Below are 19790 nucleotides of genomic sequence, written 5' to 3'. Positions count from 1 at the left end.
ATTGTTTTCTCCGGTGATGGCAAATTCTGTGTTGGTTGAAGGGATGTTTATGTGAATGTGCAAATATATACAGTACATCCTTATATATCCTGGTGCTGATACTGTGCATGTGGGCATTATACGAGCAGCTCACACCCAGGAAACAGGTTCAGGTTTTGTGCTGGGGACATTTCTGGGAAGCAAAGTGCAGACACCTCCCAGGATAGCACTAATGACTATTGTCATCACTGTAAGGATGATGTAAGACTTAGGCATTTTAATGACTTTTTTATGTCCTACAGTGTTTATAACTATAGGAAAGTGATGATGTGATTATGGGCTGATTCCGATGTGGACGCAAAATGCAGGTATGTCGCAGTCGGACTTGGTCCTGTGTCTTAGTTGAGACAGACATCCTGAGACACCATGGGGTTGCTCACAAGTTCGATGGTGCGACTGATGTTCCCGATGTTGCGTCTTTTGTACGTATGCGTCAGATCTGAGATGCCGGCGGTGGACGTCACTGTACACAAGGCAGCGGCAGAGTTATTAGCATATTTTCACAAGAATGCTGCATATGAAATCGCAGTTGTGAATGCAACTGAGCCCACCTCTGAATCAGGCCCTATGTACCAATGGTAATATAGCTTTATGTACATTTTATTTTCCTATGCAGTAATACGTTTGTAACTGAAAGGTTGATGGTGACAATCTTGAAACCTGACATAACCAGGACCATTTTGCAGCAGGAACCTCTCTTCAACTATGACGTAATGTCCTGGGCCAAAATGTATTTTCCATAACATAAGTGCTACTTTTAAGGCCCATTTAAGTGTCTTCTGTTCTAAATTATATATATATAAAAACAGAGAACTCAGCACTCACCATTGTTAAATCGCTCACAATAATACTGAAAAAATGTTAACTGGTATACAGCTCACCTGCCAATAAGTTAGTTGGCAGATGAGCTTTAAACCAGTTAACATTTATATATATATATACTGTATATATATGTGTGTGTGTATATATATATATATATATATATATATATATATTAGGGGTGAGCGGGTTCGGATTTCTGAAATCCGAACCCCCCCGAGCCCTCCCGATCCGAGGCCGATCCGAGTCAGGCTCGACTTTTCCCGTCTGACTCGGATCTGAAATCGAGGCAAAACGTCATCATCCCGCCTTCCGGGTCTCGCGGGTTTTGGATCCTATATAAGGTAGCCGCGTCTGCGCCATTTTCTCACTCGGCTGTGGACAGTGAAGAGGGAGGGTGGGAGTTAGGGCTGGCTGGGCTGTGTAGTGTAGTGTAGTGTAGTGCAGAGTAGTGTTGTGCTGTGCTGTGCTGCGCTGTGCTGCTGTTGTCCATAGGGGCTGTGTCCACTACTTCAAAGTCCATAGGGGCTGGCTGTGTTGTGCTGTGCTGCTGTTGTTAATAGGGGCTGTGTCCACTACTTCAAAGTCCATAGGGGCTGGCTGGACTGTGTTGTGCAGTCAGTTGTCCATAGGGGCTGTGTCCACTCCAAAGTCCTATGCAGTGTCCCAGTCCTAAAGGGGTGCTGTAGTGTTGTCCAGGGGGTGCTCTGTCCATCAGGGGTGCTCCCCCCAAGTGCTAAAAAAATATATATTTTTTCTGTGTTTGTGAATTGTGTGCGCAGTAGCCGCACGTGCATCAACAAAGTAGTGCCAAGCGTGCGCCTGTGTCATAAGTAAAGGGCCGGCTGGCTTGACCGTTAAAGGGTGCTGTAACCCCCAAAGTACACTCCAAACCAAATAAAAAAATATTTTCTGTGTTTGTGAATTGTGTGCGCAGTAGCCGCACGTGCATCAACAAAGTAGTGCCAAGCGTGCGCCTGTGTCATAAGTAAAGGGCCGGCTGGCTTGACCGTTAAAGGGTGCTGTAACCCCCAAAGTACACTCCAAACAAAATAAAAAAATATTTTCTGTGTTTGTGAATTGTATGCACTGTGGCTGCACGTGCATCAACAAAGGAGCAGCGCCAAGCGTGCGCCTGTGTCCCATAAGTAAAGAGCCGGCTGGCTCATTGCTTAAAGGGTGGTGTAACCCACAAAGTGCACTACTCTCCAGCAAACATAAAAAAATATTTTCTGTGTTTGTGTGCGCCTTACCCGCACGTATATATCAATATAACATAAATGGAGGACCAAACTTTCTCCGATAAAAATAAAATAGGGAAAGATCAAGAACCACTCCCTCCTAGTGCTGAAGCTGCTGCCACTAGTCATGACATAGACGATAACATGCCATCAACGTCGTCTGCCAAGGCCGATGCCCAATGTCATAGTAGAGGGCACATACAATCCCAAATGACAAAGTTCAGGAAAATGACCTTGAAAAAAACATTTAAATCATCTGAAGAGAAACGTAAACTTGCCAATATGCCATTTACGACACGGAGTGGCAAGGAACGGCTAAGGTCTTTCCCTATGTTCATGACTAGTGGTTCAGCTTCACATGACGATGGAAGCCCTCCTCCCGCTAAAAAAATCAAACAAGTTAAGCTGGCAAAAGCACAGCGAAGAACTGTGCGTTCTAAGAAGATATCACAAATCCCCAAGGAGAGTCCAAGTGTGGTGGCGGTTGCGATACCTGACCTTCCCAGCACTGGACGGGAAGAGGTGGCTCTTTCCACCATTTGCACGCCCCCTGCAAGTGCTGATAGGAGCACCCACAGTCCACTTGCTGATATGCAAATTGAAGATGTCACTGTTGAAGTACAACAGGATGAGGATACTGGTGTAGCTGGCACTGAGGAGGAAGTTGGCAAGGAGGATTCTGATGGTGATGTGGTTTGTTTAAATCAGGCTCCGGGGGAGACAGTTGTTGTCCGTGGGATGAAAAAGCCCATCACGGTCATGCCTGGGCAGAAGACCAAACATTCCACCTCTTTGGTCTGGCAATATTTCTATCCAAATCCGGACAACAACTGTCTTGCCATATGTACCATATGTATAGGTGAAATAAGTAGGGGTAGGGACGTTAACCACCTAGGAACATCCTCCCTTATACGGCACCTGCAGCGCGTTCATAAAAAGTTACTGTCAAGTTCAGAAACTTTGGCTAAGACCGTAAGCAGTCCAGGGACACCTAAATCCCTTTTTCCTGTTTTATCCAAGGAATCGGTGGATGAGGAGGATGAGGACGACATCTTGCCTCCGTAGAGCCAGTTTGTGCAGGGACACATTAATTGCCAGCTTGTTTTGTGGGGGCCCAAACGAACCTATCATTTCAGCCACAGTCGTGTGGCAGACCCTGGAGCTGAAATGATTGGTTTGTTAAAGTGTGGCTGTCCTATTTATACAACATATCCAAGGACAATTCCATCTTGCACCTCTTTTTTTTCTTTGCAGTATGTACTGTTTGGGGCCTAGTTTTTCAAACTGCCATCCTGTCTGCCACTGCAGTGTCACTCCTAGATGGGCCACGTGTTTGTGCCGCCCACTTGTGTCGCTTAGCATAGTCATCCAGCTACCTTGGTGCAATCTTTTGGCCATAAAAACGATATTGTGAGGTGTGTGGTGTTCAGAATAGACTGGAAATGAGTGGAAATGAAGGTTATTGAGGTTAATAATTGCATAGGAGCAGAAAAACCCACAAATTCTGTGATTTAAGCTGTTTTTATGCTTTTTTTCAAAAAAATACAGATCCAAAACACAAAACCCAGAACCCAAAACACGGAAGGGTGGTTTTGGCAAAACCAATACAGATCCAAAACACGAAGAAAGATCCAGATCCAAAACCAAAACACAAAACACGAAAAGTGGCCGGTGCACACCCCTAATATATATACATATGTACTCTATATACATACATTTCACACAATTCCTGGAATCTCACAGGACAAGGCAAATCTGTCAAACAAAGGTAAGGAGGGGGCGCTCCATAGTGATAAATGTATTTATTCACAGTCACATAATAGTTAAAAAACAGTTAAAAGCCAGTAAGGTGAACTCGTACCAGACAGCAAACTGCTGTGGGCAAATAACCACATGGTGTATTGCAGTCAAATCCAGGCACACTCCACCAGACCTCTCGCGCACCTCTGGGACTGTCTCAGGTAAGCTGCTACACACCGGGGCCACCTAAGGATACAGGAGCGCCAGGGAGAGCCGGACCATTCAAGCACTGCGTCAGCAAGCCAGGCCTTATATATATATATATATATATACTCACCCAATCCACAGAAGACCAAAATAAATGTAGTACCAGTACTCACTATTGTCATAAAGAAAATGTAGAGCTATTAATCCAATATAGAAATGTATAATGTTCACCCTACAGCATCCGTTTCAGCTACAATCTCTAGGTTATCATCAGCCATAACATTAAAACCACCTGCCTAATATTGTCAATGTCTCCCTGGTGCCGCAAAAACAGCTCTGACCCGTCGAGGCATGGACTCCACAAGACCTCTGAAGTGTCTTGTGGTAACTGGCGCCAATACATTTGCAGCAAATCTACATTTGTGTTTAAGGTAATTGACAGCAGTTTATTACTTCAGGGACGTGGGTTATTTTGGCATCGAAGTAGCGTTATTGCTAATAACTCAAGGGGCGCAGCTCTTCCTATGTACATGCTGCACCCCCTGACCTCACCTCTGCTCCTTCTCTTTAACTCTGCTCCACATCCTTTGACCGGGAGACAGTCACAGCGTCGGCCCAAGAATGAACCCTGGAGAAGGAAGTGAATAGAGGCCATCACAGCCAGCTGCACAAAGCCTGCAAGGTGGTATTAGGTGAGAGCACTGGTGTGGACACATTGTGTGTGTGTGAGACAATGGATGACTGGTGTGTGTGTGTGACAATGGGTGACTGCAGAGGCGTAACCAGAGGTATGGGGGCCCCATACAAAAATTTCCTCGGGGCCCCCTGTCAGCCCCTTAATACTTACACCCCCCCAGCCCCGTATTACTTACCTTCCCCTGAGCCCAGCGCGCCTCTCCATCTCTCCTCACTGAAACTGGTAGGAGGCGTGGCCGTGGTCCGGTGATGTCATCATAGCCATGGCTCGTCCCAGCTTCTAAGAGAGCTGATGTAATTTTTAATCAGGCGCCGGGCGCTGATAGGCTGCTGGTCCGTGAGTTCCTATTGGCTTGTGACCGGCTCGTGATTAAAAAAAGAAATCGGCGCTGGCTGTACTTGGCAGGGTGCAGGGTGTTGCTTGCTGGGCCCATTAAGCTGCTGGACCCCATAGCAATCATACCCCTTGCACCCTCTACAGTTACGCCAGTGGGTGACTGCTTAGTGTATGTAACAATGACTGGCTGTGTGTGTGTGACAATTGGTGACTGGTATGTGTGTGTGTGTGTGTGTGTGTGTGTGTGACAATTGCAGAACCTCCAACATAACCCGCTCCATTAGGTACAAAATGCTCTGCTCCTGGACTTCCCACCTAATTTACGATTGCAGACACCTGTGGTGAAACACCTTTCTTATCAATTACTCCTCCCTGCCTTCCCCATCTGTATCATGCTTTTCTGTCTGCCCCTCCCCTTGAGCATGTAAGCTTTTGCGAGCAGGGCCCTCTACCCTCTTGTGCTTCTCCTTACTATATGTTCATCTACCTCTTACTCACCACTAGGACACCTAACACTTGGTGCTTATGCTCTGTTGCTTAATTGGGTGTTATGGCCACCAATGTATCAATGTATATTATCAGTGTCCTTGTCCTTCATTTTATTGTATTTACTGTAAGTCACTTTTTTGGTTATGTACCTTGTAAGGCGCTGCAGGAACACTTGTGGCGCCATATAAATAAATGATAATAATAATAATAATAGTTCAACACAGGTGACTGCAATTATAAATTAGGTGGGAAGTCCAGGAGCAGAGCATTTTGTACCTGATGGAAGGGGTCATGTTGAAGGGTCAGGCAATTGGTGACTGGTGTGTGTGTGTGTGACAATGGCTGACTGCTATACACCTACATAGTAGCAATATCTATCTAATTTTTCATCTACATTGGATGCAGATTCATTTTGTCATTGCTCAGATAAAAGTTCTGCACTTAGCCATGCTGGTAACAGGAAGAGAGTGGCATGCTGAAATGTGTTGCTCTGTTTCATGGGCCTCTATAATTGCATTTCTCCAGTGTGCCTTTTAAGCCCCACTCTGACACTGCCCATGTTGGCATTTTGCCGTAGTATGCATTTGCTCCACACTACACCTCTGGGTGTGGTGGGATGCATTATCCTGCTGAAAGAGGCCACTGCATCAGGGAATACAGTTGCCATGAAGGAGTGTTCTTGGCTTGCAATAATGTATAGGTACAGTAGGTGGTATGTGTCAAAGTAACAACAACATGAATGCCAGGACTCAAGGTTTAGTAGCAGAACATTGCCCAGAGCATCACACCAGCTAGCCTTATTCCTGAAGACTTGGTTAGCTGGAAGCGAGAGTTTTGGGTAAACACTAAACACTAGAGGCTATGGATTTTTTTTTTTTTTTTGTGGACTGGTGAATGTTATTATTGTATTTAAATTCTGCCCAATGAGCAAATCTGACAAATAATCATGATGTCATAAAATCCAGTAGTAGATGATAACAGTTACTGTAAGTGACTTTATGGAGACTGTCTACACTTAATAACACTAACAAAACATGATTGTATGTAAATGCTGCCATTAAATATACAAAGCTAAACCCCTGAGCTAAAAGTGACGTCACTTCGGAAGATCATAGTGTTGTGTAAGTAGGTTAAAGTCTTGTTTCTATTGTATCTCTGAGTAATACAAAAGGTCCTTAGTGTTTGCAGCTATTACATGTTACATTCCCCTGGAAGGTGTGGGGAAGAGGAAGGAATGGTATATTTCTAGAAACATGCATAAAGGACAATTTAACATTTATATTTTTTACAGTATTTTATAAACAATTTAATAATTTATTTTTATTATTTTAGAAAGAATAAATGCTAAATCACTAAAACAAATACTCTTAGGTGTCAATTCAATTACATGTGAGGGGTCAAGTTGCCATTGGAATGGTGTAGAAATGCTGGCAAAGACAACCAAACTCGCCCCCTTGCAGCCCAATCTCGCCCTGGACTCAAGTCCAGCATTACCATCAGTACAGCATAGAGCCACACTTACTCGCCCCTAACTAAATTGACCTAGTATTCAATCAGCCTATATGACTAAATACAGTGTACAATTTTATAGTTCTGTTAATACTGTCTTATTAATATTTTTGTTCTTCACATGCTAAGAATTTCTTCTGTTTCAGCAATACTTTATTTTTCTTTGAAATCTGTAACAAACAAGGTTAATGCATTTTAAGCTCTCTGTTTTGTGTCTTTTTGTTGTAGTTAACACCAGCAGTGCCAAATGAGGTTCACATGGGCCTGGAGCAGGCATTTTTGAAGGGCCTTTTGTGTGCTACCGCTGGAGGAGTGACCAGTAATGTGGGGTTGTGGTCTGTACAGGGGGGGTGTGGATAGTACCTGGTGGCATAGCTGGCTCCTACATTCAATCACCTCAATCTCCCTCCCTTCTTCACATATATATGCCCCCCATACCAAGGCCGGCTCCAGGACTAATAGCACCCTGTGCCAGCCAAGTGCTCTGGGCTCCTTATCAAAATTGGGGGCATGGCCTAATTACCATAGGCCACGCCTCCTCACATGATGTTATCTGAGGGGCATGTCCGGATGGCATGCCTCAAAATAACGTCAGGCTGGGGGGAGCCTCACTAGCTGGGCTTCCCCCAGCCCTCTCACGGCACTGAATGGATGCCCTAGCAGTTATTGTATGTTATCATAATGCCATTTATAAATGAAATAAAAATTATCTATGTATGACATTTCTTGGGTTATTTCCCTTTTTTTTTCTTTTTACATAGAACCAATATACATTGACTAAGTTTAAGGTGCTTAATTTCCACGAACTGTGACAAATACCTTATTAGCTTATGTTATGAAGGAGTAAAGGTTAGTTTAGTCTCAGTATTCATGACATAGATGCGGAACAGAATATTTTTAGATTTTATTTTTCCACTTATTAGCCCAGGAGAACCCACTCGTTCCAATTACTTTCCTCTTAGGGGCTGTAGCCATATAAATTCCTGTTTCCACCAATATACACAGGTAAATAGAATATATATTATGATTGCTGCAGTAATGTTAAAATAAGGGCTACCTATCTACATTTTTTAACTTCAAAACAACTCATAGTGAAGGTAAATGGGGTGAAGTTTAAGTAACAATTTTCTATTTCTATTCTGACTAAAGGCCAATTTACCTTCTCTGCAAGATGTTTCAGGGTTTATATATTTGGATAGATAGACTTTATACTCGTATTACTATTGCAGTAATAATGTACTAGCTGGGATACCCAACGTTACCCAAGTTGAAGATTGGACCCTGAAGTACACCTGCAGCCATCAATTTTTAATATTGTCCTCACCTATAACCTGGATATCTACTTTATGCAAATTAGGAGTAATTGACAGTGCAGACAGGAGTATTCTTATACCATTGAGAATGGGCTATATCAGGAGCACACTGACTTATACCTCTTTTACACCGAAGTCCCAGGTCTGAACCGGGATTTGTAACATGTTTCCAACCCGAATCAGACCTGGGACAGAGACTTACCGACTGCAGCGCCAACCCGGGTATGGCCGGGTCGGCACTGTTCACACTTTTACGGCGTTGCAGTGGATGCTTGAAAATGATGTAATCTTCAAGCACCGCTGAAGCCAATCGTAACTCGGATTGCGCCGTTTACACTGCATGGTGACACGGGAACGACCCGAGAGGCCAGGAAATCTCCATCTACCGACGGAGATCCTGGCCTCTTCCCTACCCTCCAACGACGACGACACGCCTCTGTTTCGGGTAACGAAGGCTGTTGCCGCCCCCTCTATGCCCCCAAGCAGCAGCAGACTGTCAATCACTGACAGTCTGCTGCCAGTTTACAAGCGGTGGCCCGCAGACCTATTCTGCACATGCGCAGAATGAGTCATGATGTGCAGCCCCACCCCCAGAATGTGCTAACGAGGGGGCAGGGCCGCTCATCAGAGACACGGGGGAGGTGCTAAATTACTGCTTTGCACCAGGTGACAAAGCTTCTAGTTTCGGCCCTGCTGGGAGCCCTGTCACTTGGTCCCTCTCTTAAGTTCTGGTGAGCCGTGGTTCAATAAGGTTTTTTTTCTTTATTGCAGTGCAGCGCGTTACATCATTATGTCATGCCGCACCACTTACAGGAACGGAGCCATGGAGTGAAAAACCACTGAAAGATAGGATAAGGTAAATGGCATTGGCCTGGTGCCGGAGAGGCAGAAAGGGGTTGGAAAGACATGCTAGGGCACAGAGCCAGAAGGGGGCCTGATAGACATGCTGGGGCTAGAGAAACAGAAGGGGGTCGGAGAGACATGCTGGGGCTGTAGAAACAGAAGGTGCTGGGAAAAAAGAAGGGGGCTGGAGAGACAGAAGGGGAGGGACATGCTGAATCTATAGAGACAGAGAGACAAGCTGGGTCTGTAGCAACAGAAGGAAGCTGGAGAGATGCTGGGGCTGTAGAGACAGAAAGGGCTGGACAGACACTGTGGAGCTGCATTGTAGACACAGTAGATGGCTGGAGAGACAAAAGGGGGTTAGAGAGATGCTGGGTCTGTAAACACACACGTGTACTGGAGAGACAGACTGGGGCAGGAGACCTGGGGGAGCCCTGATGATTATGTCAGACCTGGGCCCCACAATTTCTGATGCAGCCCTGCCAGCAGTGGCTTTGGGGCTCTGACGCTCCCTTCCACCTATAGCAAGCGGCAGCTGAAGGGGATGTTATGTATAATGTATAATGGAGCAGAGCAGCAGAGGGCATTTTGTTTGCTGGCGCTGCTAGGCTCTGGCAGCCTGTCAGTGCACATTGTTTGGACAGCAGCCAGTCGGAGCCATCACCAACGCGCCACTCTAGAGTCTCCTCCTCTTCTGCGCTGTGTGCACTTGACACACACGGAGAGTGGGAAAGAGGAGCCAGCCAAGCAAACAGGAAGACGACACTGACAGTGAGGTGTGGTGGAGGTATATGGAGGCCTCATATTAGGGGCGAGTAGTGATGGGGATGTATGCAGGGCTCAGTAACGGCTGGGGGTGCGATGGGAGCCCATGAGAAACTTTTTTGGCAAGGGGGCACAAAATATATAGTAACGCCACAGTATTTTAATTCAAAATTTTAATTAAAGTTAAACATCAATGTGAAGTGTGCAAATGTATTATAAATGTGCTACATGAAACACATATTGATAAAAATGATATAACAATTTAATGATTATGACAAACAAATAAAACATATATTCATATATTCGAAATCAGCCAAGTCTTAGTTCTGTTACCAGGAGGCTCTAGCATCTAGCCGATGAGCAGCAGCAGTCTCCTCTCTCTCCCTGCCCGGTGTGCAACTGCCCCAGACTGTCTATTCTTATGTCCCCCCTTCTCCTCATCTGTGCACATCATGTTCTCTCCCCTTTCATTCTCCTCATCTGTGTCCATTACTGTGTACCCCCTCCCAGAGACGCTGGGCTACTCCCAGGCTCTCCCCCACACTGTGTAGAGACATGGGAAATTGCGAATCCAACCCCCCCCATCCCCACCTGTGGGACAAAAAAAGTGGGATTGTTGGGAGGTGTGTGTTATTCTCTCTCCACCTCAGTAGTTCATTTATCTTCTTCTTTATTCTCTTCTCAGTTCCTCTGTCTTCTCTAAACTGACAGGCGTTGGCAGGAAGTGGAACAGGTCAGGTGCTTTCGGCAGTACAGCTATGGCATAAGCGCCATTGGTAGTTAGGAGGATCCAGAAGCACCTCCTCAGCCAGCCCCTGGGTCAATGGCAGCAATGAGGGCCCACATGCTGCAGAGTAGGGGCTAAGGCAGACTATGTTGCGCAGGTGCTGCCATTTGAAGTTATGCCTGGCCGGGACTCAGAAGATGGTCAGTGTGTGGAGAGGGGTTGGGGTGGGTTGAATGTGTAGGGGCACGGATGGTCGCTGGTGATGACAGGAAAAAAAAAAATTCTCATCTGCCAGTGGAACCTTGTGGTGTGATCCTATTTTCACAGTGGGCCTAATGCTGCAGCTTCCCCTGTCCCATTGTTAATCTGGCCCTGATTTTATTATCCTGGGTCACAGACTATGAGATTTGATCTGTCTACTGTAAAGCTGGGTACACACCTATACAATCATCGGGCCGTTCATCCAATATCGAGAGAACGGCCATTGGATTGTATACAGTAGGTGTGTATGCTGTCCCGATGCAGGAGTGTTAGCCGACAAACGGCTTTTAACGCTCCTGCAACGGTTGGGATCGGGAGGGCGCATCTTATGTACTGTTTAAAATTTATCGGTTCGACCTCCCGATCTCATAGAAGCTCGTACACACTGTGCTATGTCTACACAGTGTGTACGCGTCCCACAGGCAGCTGACAGGGGGACAGCTGCTCGGCTGATCGGGACAGTTTTACCCAATCAGCCTGCAATCGAAAAAGTATGTACCCAGTTTAAGCTGACAGCATTTACCTTCCATTTGTTGCACTGCCTGCACAGCATAATTGTACCTGAAAATACAGCAAGAAGAAATGTATTGAAAATTAGATCAGTTTATTGAATTGCAATGCTGTTTTTTTTACTTGTCCTGCTAGTGCAGTTTTTTATAGTTCATACCACATAATTATCAGTAGAGATGTGCGGTTCGGTTTTTGCAAAATAAGAACACCCCCGAACTTAGGGGATTCCAGTGTTTCTGAGTCCCAGATTGGGTCTTCCCACCACACTTGCTTCCAGAACAAGGCAAAACCTCAATATCCAGGAGCCGGATCCAGCGTGTTTTGTATTTCCCCAGAGTCGGATCTTGTGTATTTCCCCTGAGTCGGATCTCATGTGTTTTGTATTTCCCGGAGTTGGATCTTGTGTGTTTTGTATTTCCCCGGAGTGGGATCTTGTGTGTTTTGTATTTCCCCGGAGTCGGATCTCGTGTGTTTTGTATTTCCCCAGAGTCGGATCTTGTGTGTTTTGTATTTCCCCAGAGTCGGATCTCGTGTGTTTTGTATTTCCCCAGAGCCGGATCTCGTGTATTTCCCCGGAGTCGGATCTCGTGTGTTTTGTATTTCCCCGGAGTCGGATCTCGTGTGTTTTGTATTTCCCCAGAGTCGGATCTCATGTGTTTTGTATTTCCCGGAGTTGGATCTTGTGTGTTTTGTATTTCCCCGGAGTTGGATCTTGTGTGTTTTGTATTTCCCCGGAGTCGGATCTCGTGTGTTTTGTATTTCCCCGGAGTCGGATCTCGTGTGTTTTGTATTTCCCCAGAGTCGGATCTTGTGTGTTTTGTATTTCCCCGGAGCCGGATCTCGTGTATTTCCCCGGAGTCGGATCTCGTGTGTTTTGTATTTCCCCGGAGTCGGATCTCGTGTGTTTTGTATTTCCCCAGAGTCGGATCTCGTGTGTTTTGTATTTCCCCGGAGCCGGATCTTGTGTGTTTTGTATTTCCCCGGAGTCGGATCTCGTGTGTTTTGTATTTCCCCAGAGTCGGATCTCGTGTGTTTTGTATTTCCCCGGAGCCGGATCTTGTGTGTTTTATATTTCCCCGGAGCCAGATCTCGTGTGTTTTATATTTCCCCAGAGCCGGATCTTGTGTGTTTTGTATTTCCCCGGAGTCGGATCTCGTGTGTTTTGTATTTCCCCAGAGTCGGATCTCGTGTGTTTTGTATTTCCCCGGAGCCGGATCTCGTGTGTTTTATATTTCCCCGGAGTCGGATCTTGTGTGTTTTGTATTTCCCCAGAGTCGGATCTCGTGTGTTTTGTATTTCCCCGAAGTCGGATCTCGTGTGTTTTGTATTTCCCCGGAGTCGGATCTCGTGTGTTTTGTATTTCCCCAAAGTCGGATCTCGTGTGTTTTGTATTTCCCCAGAGTCGGATCTCGTGTGTTTTGTATTTCCCCGGAGTCGGATCTCGTGTGTTTGTATTTCCTAGGAGTCGGATCTCTCATGTTTTGTATTTCCCCAGAGTCAGATTTTGCGTATATATATTGTATTTCCCCGGAGTCGGATCTCTCGTGTTTTGTATTTCCCCTGAGTCGGATCTCTCGTGTTTTGTATTTCCCCAGAGTCGGATTTTACGTGTTTTGGATTCTATATTAAAGCGTTTCCTTCATGATCGGGTGCAATTTCACACTGGAGAGTGAAGGGAGAGAGGACCTCATTCAGAGTCGGTCGTAGCGGCCGCACGGTCGTAAGGGAAAAGGGGACGGATATGCAAATGATGCCCTCGCAAGTTGCGTCCTTAAGATCGGATCGTTAGCTTGCCGACCAAGGGGAGGATGCGGCCGTAAGACAAAAAATACGCCCCCTTCTCGTACGCATTACACGTCATGTCCGGGCATGTAAGGATTAATCGAGACCATCGGGAACCATCGGAACTGGTCGTAGAGCATAAGGTTGACCATACCCTCTCTTAAGCACTACGATCAGGTCAGTGTACAAACCACCCATGTCACGTGTGCCATGACACTACTTTGTTAATTATGCACTCCCATAAAACGCCGTTTGCATAATTAGGCGCGCCTGCGTTCGGATCTCAACTCCCCCGTTTTCAAGCACCTTCCCCTGTTACCACCCACAAACGCCTCATCCTGTCACTCAAACTTCCGACCTGGCTGTGTTCAAGGAGAGAGAAATTTCTGATCGTAGAAGCTAGTTTGCGCACGCGCATTACGAACTTTATGCATGCGCAGTTTAGCGAACATCGGTGGCGTACGACCGTGCGGCCGCTACGACCGACTCTGAATGAGGTCCAGAGTGTTAGGGTCGGAGGCTGAAGCAGTTTGTTTAAAACAGAAAAAAAATGCCATTAGCACACCATCAGGGTACCATCTAGTGCTAATAGGAGTGGACTCTAGGTTTTATTTATATGTATAATACATGACATACTATTTACTAAGTGCCAATGCTGCTGGAACTGGGAAGGATGACTGGCTGTCTACAGGCATCATCATTGTCAGTGTTTGTCACACACACTGTACAGTGCACACACACACACACACTGCACACGTGCACACACACACACTACACACGTGCGCACACACACACTGCACAGTGCACACACACACACACACTGCACACGTGCACACACAAACACATGCAAACTATGGGCTTCATTCAGCAGTGCATTGCTGAATGCAGATTCGCGATTAACAGGATTCTGTGTGCGTGCAGGACCTGCATGCACATGTGCAGAAAGAGTCCTGCGTGATCGCACGCAGGCCCCCATACATACTTGCCTACCCTCCGGGGCCTGCAGGAGGCTCCCAACTTTTCAGGTAACCCCCCATACCCTCCAGTAAAGTAGTGGTGGGCAGAATGGTGAACATTTTCTCACTTAGGGGATGGGGCTTTATGATGCATATCATCAGGCCTCTCCCCAAATGCCACCCACCTGCTTCTCCTCCTCGGGCTTCTCCCGGGAGGAACTTTTAGAAGTCATCAAGTATGCCCTCATATGCCTCTGCATTTACAGGGCAGTGCAGGGGCATGGTGTTATGATTCCTGGGGGGAATCGATTGTATAAATGTAGCGCCGCCTGATGACAGCCTTGAGGGCTGGAATGTATTGTACTATACGAGGGCAAGAGGTGTGATGCAGCCTGGGGGCTGTAAGAGCAGCCTTGGGGGCTGGTTGTGGCCTTTATAGTCGTGGCCAAGGGACTAATGGGACTAATGGTGTGAAGCAGCCTTTGGGCTGTTGAAGCAGCCTTGAGGGCTAATTGTGCAATGGTCCTGCGGCCCCAGGACCGTTGCAGCCTTTGGGCTGATGACACTCAGGTGAGGTATGCAACAGAACATTGGGCTACTACCAGTGTCGTCAGGATGACACTGACAACGGTGTGCTTAATACAGCACCTGGAATGCAGAGTTGCTACCAGTGCCGCCGGGATGACACTGGCGACGGTGTGCTAAGTTGCGCACCTGGAATGCAGAGCTGCTACCAGTGCCTCCAGGATGACACTGGCCAGCAGATGGTGGCAGACGCTTCTGGTATAGGAAGTGCTCCGTGCTGCCCAGATGGTACAAGCAGCACGTGTGGATGGGATGCAGGTGGAGCCGCCTGGATGGACTAACACACGAAACACAGCTAGACTAACTCAGGAACTTGACTGCCAAGAAGGAGACAGGAACCGGAAGTACGAAAAAACTTCTATCACTGGCATGGAGTGATGGACTGGCTGGCATTTAACAGGAACAAGGCCCAAACAAAGCAAGTCTCCCTTAATGATAGACCAGTGTGCAGCTGTGGAATTAATTAGCATGCACCTGACACTGCACACAGACAGGCAGTAATTAATGCAGTGCTTTAGGCTGGAAGCTGCAGATCCTGACAGTACCCCCCCCCCCCCTTGACGAGCGGGTTAAGGAACCCCTAGCTCCAGGTTTTTCCAGAAAATCTTGAAAAAATGTTCTTTCTAAGACAGGAGCATTCAATGATCTCATAGGCACCCAGGAGCGTTCTTCTGGCCCATACCCCTTCCAATGAACCAGGAATTGAAGGGACCCTCATGAGAGTTTGGAGTCCAGAATTTTCTCCACGACAAACTCTTGACATCCTTGGACAAGGACGGGTGGGGGTCTTGCTGGCTGTCTAGAGCTGTACCTGAGAGAAGAGGACACCGGCTTGAGTAAGGAGCAGTGAAACGTATTGTTAATCTTCAGGTTAGCAGGCAGTTTCTGACGGAAGACCACAGGATAGATACGATAGATAATCCTAAATGGTCCAATGAATCAGGGACCTAATTTCTGCGATCGTTGATGGATATTAATATTCTTGGAAGACAACCACACCAAATCGCCCACTTTGAAATTGCACGGTCATCGATGTTTATCCGCCCAGATCTTGGCATGACCAGATGCTTTCATCAGACATTGGCAAACTTTTTTCCAACACTTTTGTATTGGACAGCAGCAACTAGGCGGACAGGGAGAGTAAGGCTGGTAGAGACACAGGAATCACTCCACTGGAGAATTTCTCCAGTCGGCCAGTTGATGACAGGATTGTGTCTTCTGAGCAAAGGAAGACCTAACACTAACGGAGCCAGCGGACACTGGAGTGATTAGAACGTGATCTCCTCAGAATGCAGGGCCCAGATGGACAACTGGATGGGAGAAGTTTCAGAGACCATGACAACTCTGGAACGTTCTTCTCCATTAAGCCCAACTACCTAGAGAGGTTGTGTTAAAGGTTCAGTTGCTAGTCCCAATGATTCAAAGAAGGAGATGTCCATAAAATTCCCTACCGCACCACTATCTAAGAATGCTGGAACGGAAACTTGGCTGCCTTTTCTTTGACTAACGGTGGGAATTAGGACTGAATTTGCGGGAAAGACCGATGCAAGGCCTAGGTGTAGCTCTCCTACGACACCTAGACCATGCCTTTTCCTGATTTAACACGACAATTCAAGGCTGTATTCCCTTTTCATCCACAATATAGGCAGCGGCCCTGGAAGCATATTCTTCGTTTCTCTTCAGCCGAGACCCGATAGGCACCCAACTGCATAGGCTCTCCAGGATCCGGCTGAGTTACCCAAACTGGAGAATGAGGAGTAGGTGTAGGAAGCTCCTTCTCTATTCTACGTTCTCGGATGCGGTGGTCAATACGAATGACTAGATGCATGAAGTCATCCAATGTCTCTGGAATGGTATGGTGGACAAGGATATCTTTAATCTGGTCCAAGAGACCAAGGCGGAATTGACTTCGTAGCGCAGGGTCATTCCAACTGGAGTCATACGCCCACTTACGAAACTCTGTACAGTAATCCTCTGCAGCTCTTTGATTTTGTGACAGGGACCGGAGTTTTGACTCTGCTAAAGCCGCCTTGTCTGGGTCATCATAAAGAAAGCATCCACTGTCTGCAGAGCACTATGAGCCGGAGGCAGACCAAAGCCCCAGGTCGGAGGGTCACCTTTGAGCAAGGAAATAATTATTCTGACCCGTTGAGTCTCTGATCCAGAAGAAGCGGGCAGAAGCCTTAAGTATAGTTTGCAGCTTTCTCAGAAGTTAAGAAAGTCCTTACTGTTGCCCAAAAAATTATCCGGCAGATTGAGTTTAGGTTCGAGGGGCTTAGCTGAGGCAGACACAGAAACTGAGGGGGGAGCTGCCCGTGTCTCTTCTACCAGGAGAGAAAGTTCCTGGACCTTTTGTGTTAGGCCCTGTATTTGGGCAACCAGAATTTGAGCTAGGTTCTGACCTGGCTCCATGATCACAATCTGTGACTCTACAAATTTTTATGGTCGGTGATAATGTTATGATTCCTGGGGGGAATCGATGGTATAAATGTAGAACTGCCTGATGACAGCCTTGAGGGCTGGAATGTATTGTACTAGTTGTGCCGAGGGCAAGAGGTGTGATGCAGCCTGGGGGCTGTAGGAGCAACCTTGGGGGCTGGTTGTGGCCTTTATAGTTGTGGCCAAGGAACTGGTGATGTGAAGCAGCCTTGGGGCTGTTGGAGCAGGCTTGGAGGCTGATTGTGACCTGGGGCCCCAGGACCGTTGCAACCTTTGGGCTGATGACACTCAGGTGAGGTATGCAACAGAACATGGGGCTGCTACCAGTGTCACCGGAATGACACTGGCAACGGTGTGCTTAATAGCGCACCTGGAATGCAGAGTTGCTACCAGTGCCGCCGGGATGACACTGGCGACGGTGTGCTAATTTGCGCACCTGGAACGCAGAGTGGCTACCAGTGTCGCCGGGATGACACTGGCGATGGTGTGCTAAGTTGTGCACCTGGAACGCAGAGCTGCTACCAGTGCCGCCGGGATGACACTGGCCACCTGATGGTGACAGACGCTTCTGGGATAGGAAGCGCTCTGTGCTGCCCAGATGGTACAAGTAGCATGTGTGGATGGGATGCAGGTGGAGCCGCCTGGATGGAGTAACTGGCACACACGAAACACAGCTAGACTGACTCAGGAACTTGACTGCCACGCAGGAGACAGGAACCGGAAATATGAAAAAACGTCTATCACCGGCATGGAGTGATGGACTGGATGGAATTTAACAGCTAACGATCTAACAGCTCTCCCACAGGGATTCAGCAAATATTTAGGAATCATAGGGCCCTTAGGATCTTGGGTAAATGGTAACGCAGAGCACTAGAGCAATAGTAGAGCGATAAGGATGTCCAAAAATCTCCTGCCTCTCCACATACCAAGTTGCACTATTTTAGTTTGCAGAGATTGTTCTTGACTGTTTCTGAATAAATAGAGGAGGCGTTAATCTTGATTTACGCTGTGCAGACCATCATGGCTCACCGATGCAAAGCCAAAGGGTTTGAAACATTCTTTCCACATACAAACTAAACCTACACTGTGGGGTAAATGTAATAGGGTTCAAGTTTTTTTTGTGATAAACTTGCACTAAACAAGCATCAACCCTTCTTGCAGTGGACAAACACTCCATCCAAATGTTTTCCATGTTAAACATGCCACTCTCCAGATGTAATAGGCTGCAATTTGTAAAGTCCTACAGGACTAGCAATAACAAACTCACAAAAGAATAGACTGATCCTAGAAGGTGTTCAACGTGCGAGTTTCATGTAAATCGGTATGTGAGGCCTTTTAGATGCTCACTTTGCAGGCTGAGAAATACCTCTGTTTGCGCACAAATAGCCTCTGTCATGTCCGACATATGTCAATCTAAGTTTCTTGCTATTCTGGTTCTGGTACCTGGTGCTACTCGGGTTGTGTGTGCAATTTTGTGCAACTGTGTTGTGATGCAGGTAAGTTGCGTGCTTTGCACCTTCATGAACTTGACCTGCATCTTCCTGAAGGTATCAAATGAGTGTGATATTTCTTCCACTTTTGGGATCAGTGGAGGTGCGGGTATGGGCTGCGGCTGCTGCCATTCCTCTGTCTCCTCAATGTTATCTTCTGCAGTGTTCTCTATAGGCTCTACCAGATCTAGCACCGTGATTGGTCTTCTCAACTGGGACATTAGCAAAGTTCATCTCACTCACTATGTAGGCCTCATCAACAGTCTCTAGACTTACAACTTTTGAAATGCTGTCACTGTTACGAATCTTGATGTCTTTTACGTTCTTGAGTCCTAATTTATGAAAAGTATCTTTTCCCACTTTATAATTCCATTCACACCAGTCAGTCTTTGACTTTGGCCTTTGATCTTCCTAAGGTTCACTAAAGGCAATGGGCCTGATTCAGAGATGGATGGAATTGCAGAGCCACACACAAGCAGTTTTGCAATTCTGTTCATCTTAATGCAAATGCAGAAGGAGGTGTCAGACACCTTCTTGCTGCCTTTGCGAGCACTATAGCAATCATTCAGACCAATGGTGCAATGATTGCTCCTTTGGTCAGGCTGTGGGAGATAAACATAATTGCAAGACCCATTCTGCACATGCACAGAATGAGTACTGCACAGGTGCAGACCCCTAACCATCAGAGATGTACATTCATAATCGGATGAATGTACGTCTCTGAATCAGGCCCAATGTGTGGTTTGCTTATGTTAGATCTACCAGTTGACCTTTGTTGTGGTTGGACTTCCACGCTGGTAGTCACTGGATCAGATTCTTCTCCAACAGCTGGAATGTCCGATGACACATACGTGCTCTACATGTCAAAGTCCAGCTTCTTTTCAACTTGTTTTGTCTCTTTAAATACATCTATCGATTTAACAAGTTTTCTTGTATTTGGATTCCATTTTCTGTAACCCTTACCCTCATGGCAATAGCCAAGCATTATGCACTTGACTTATTGACTTAAAATCCAACTTGCATATTTACCAGTATGTGATGC

The sequence above is a fragment of the Taudactylus pleione genome, unplaced genomic scaffold, assembly GCF_031769625.1.
Source record: "Taudactylus pleione unplaced genomic scaffold, aTauple2 ptg001126l, whole genome shotgun sequence".
In the NCBI taxonomy this organism is placed as follows: Eukaryota; Metazoa; Chordata; class Amphibia; order Anura; family Myobatrachidae; genus Taudactylus; species Taudactylus pleione.
Note: the sequence above shows the minus strand (reverse complement) of the source record.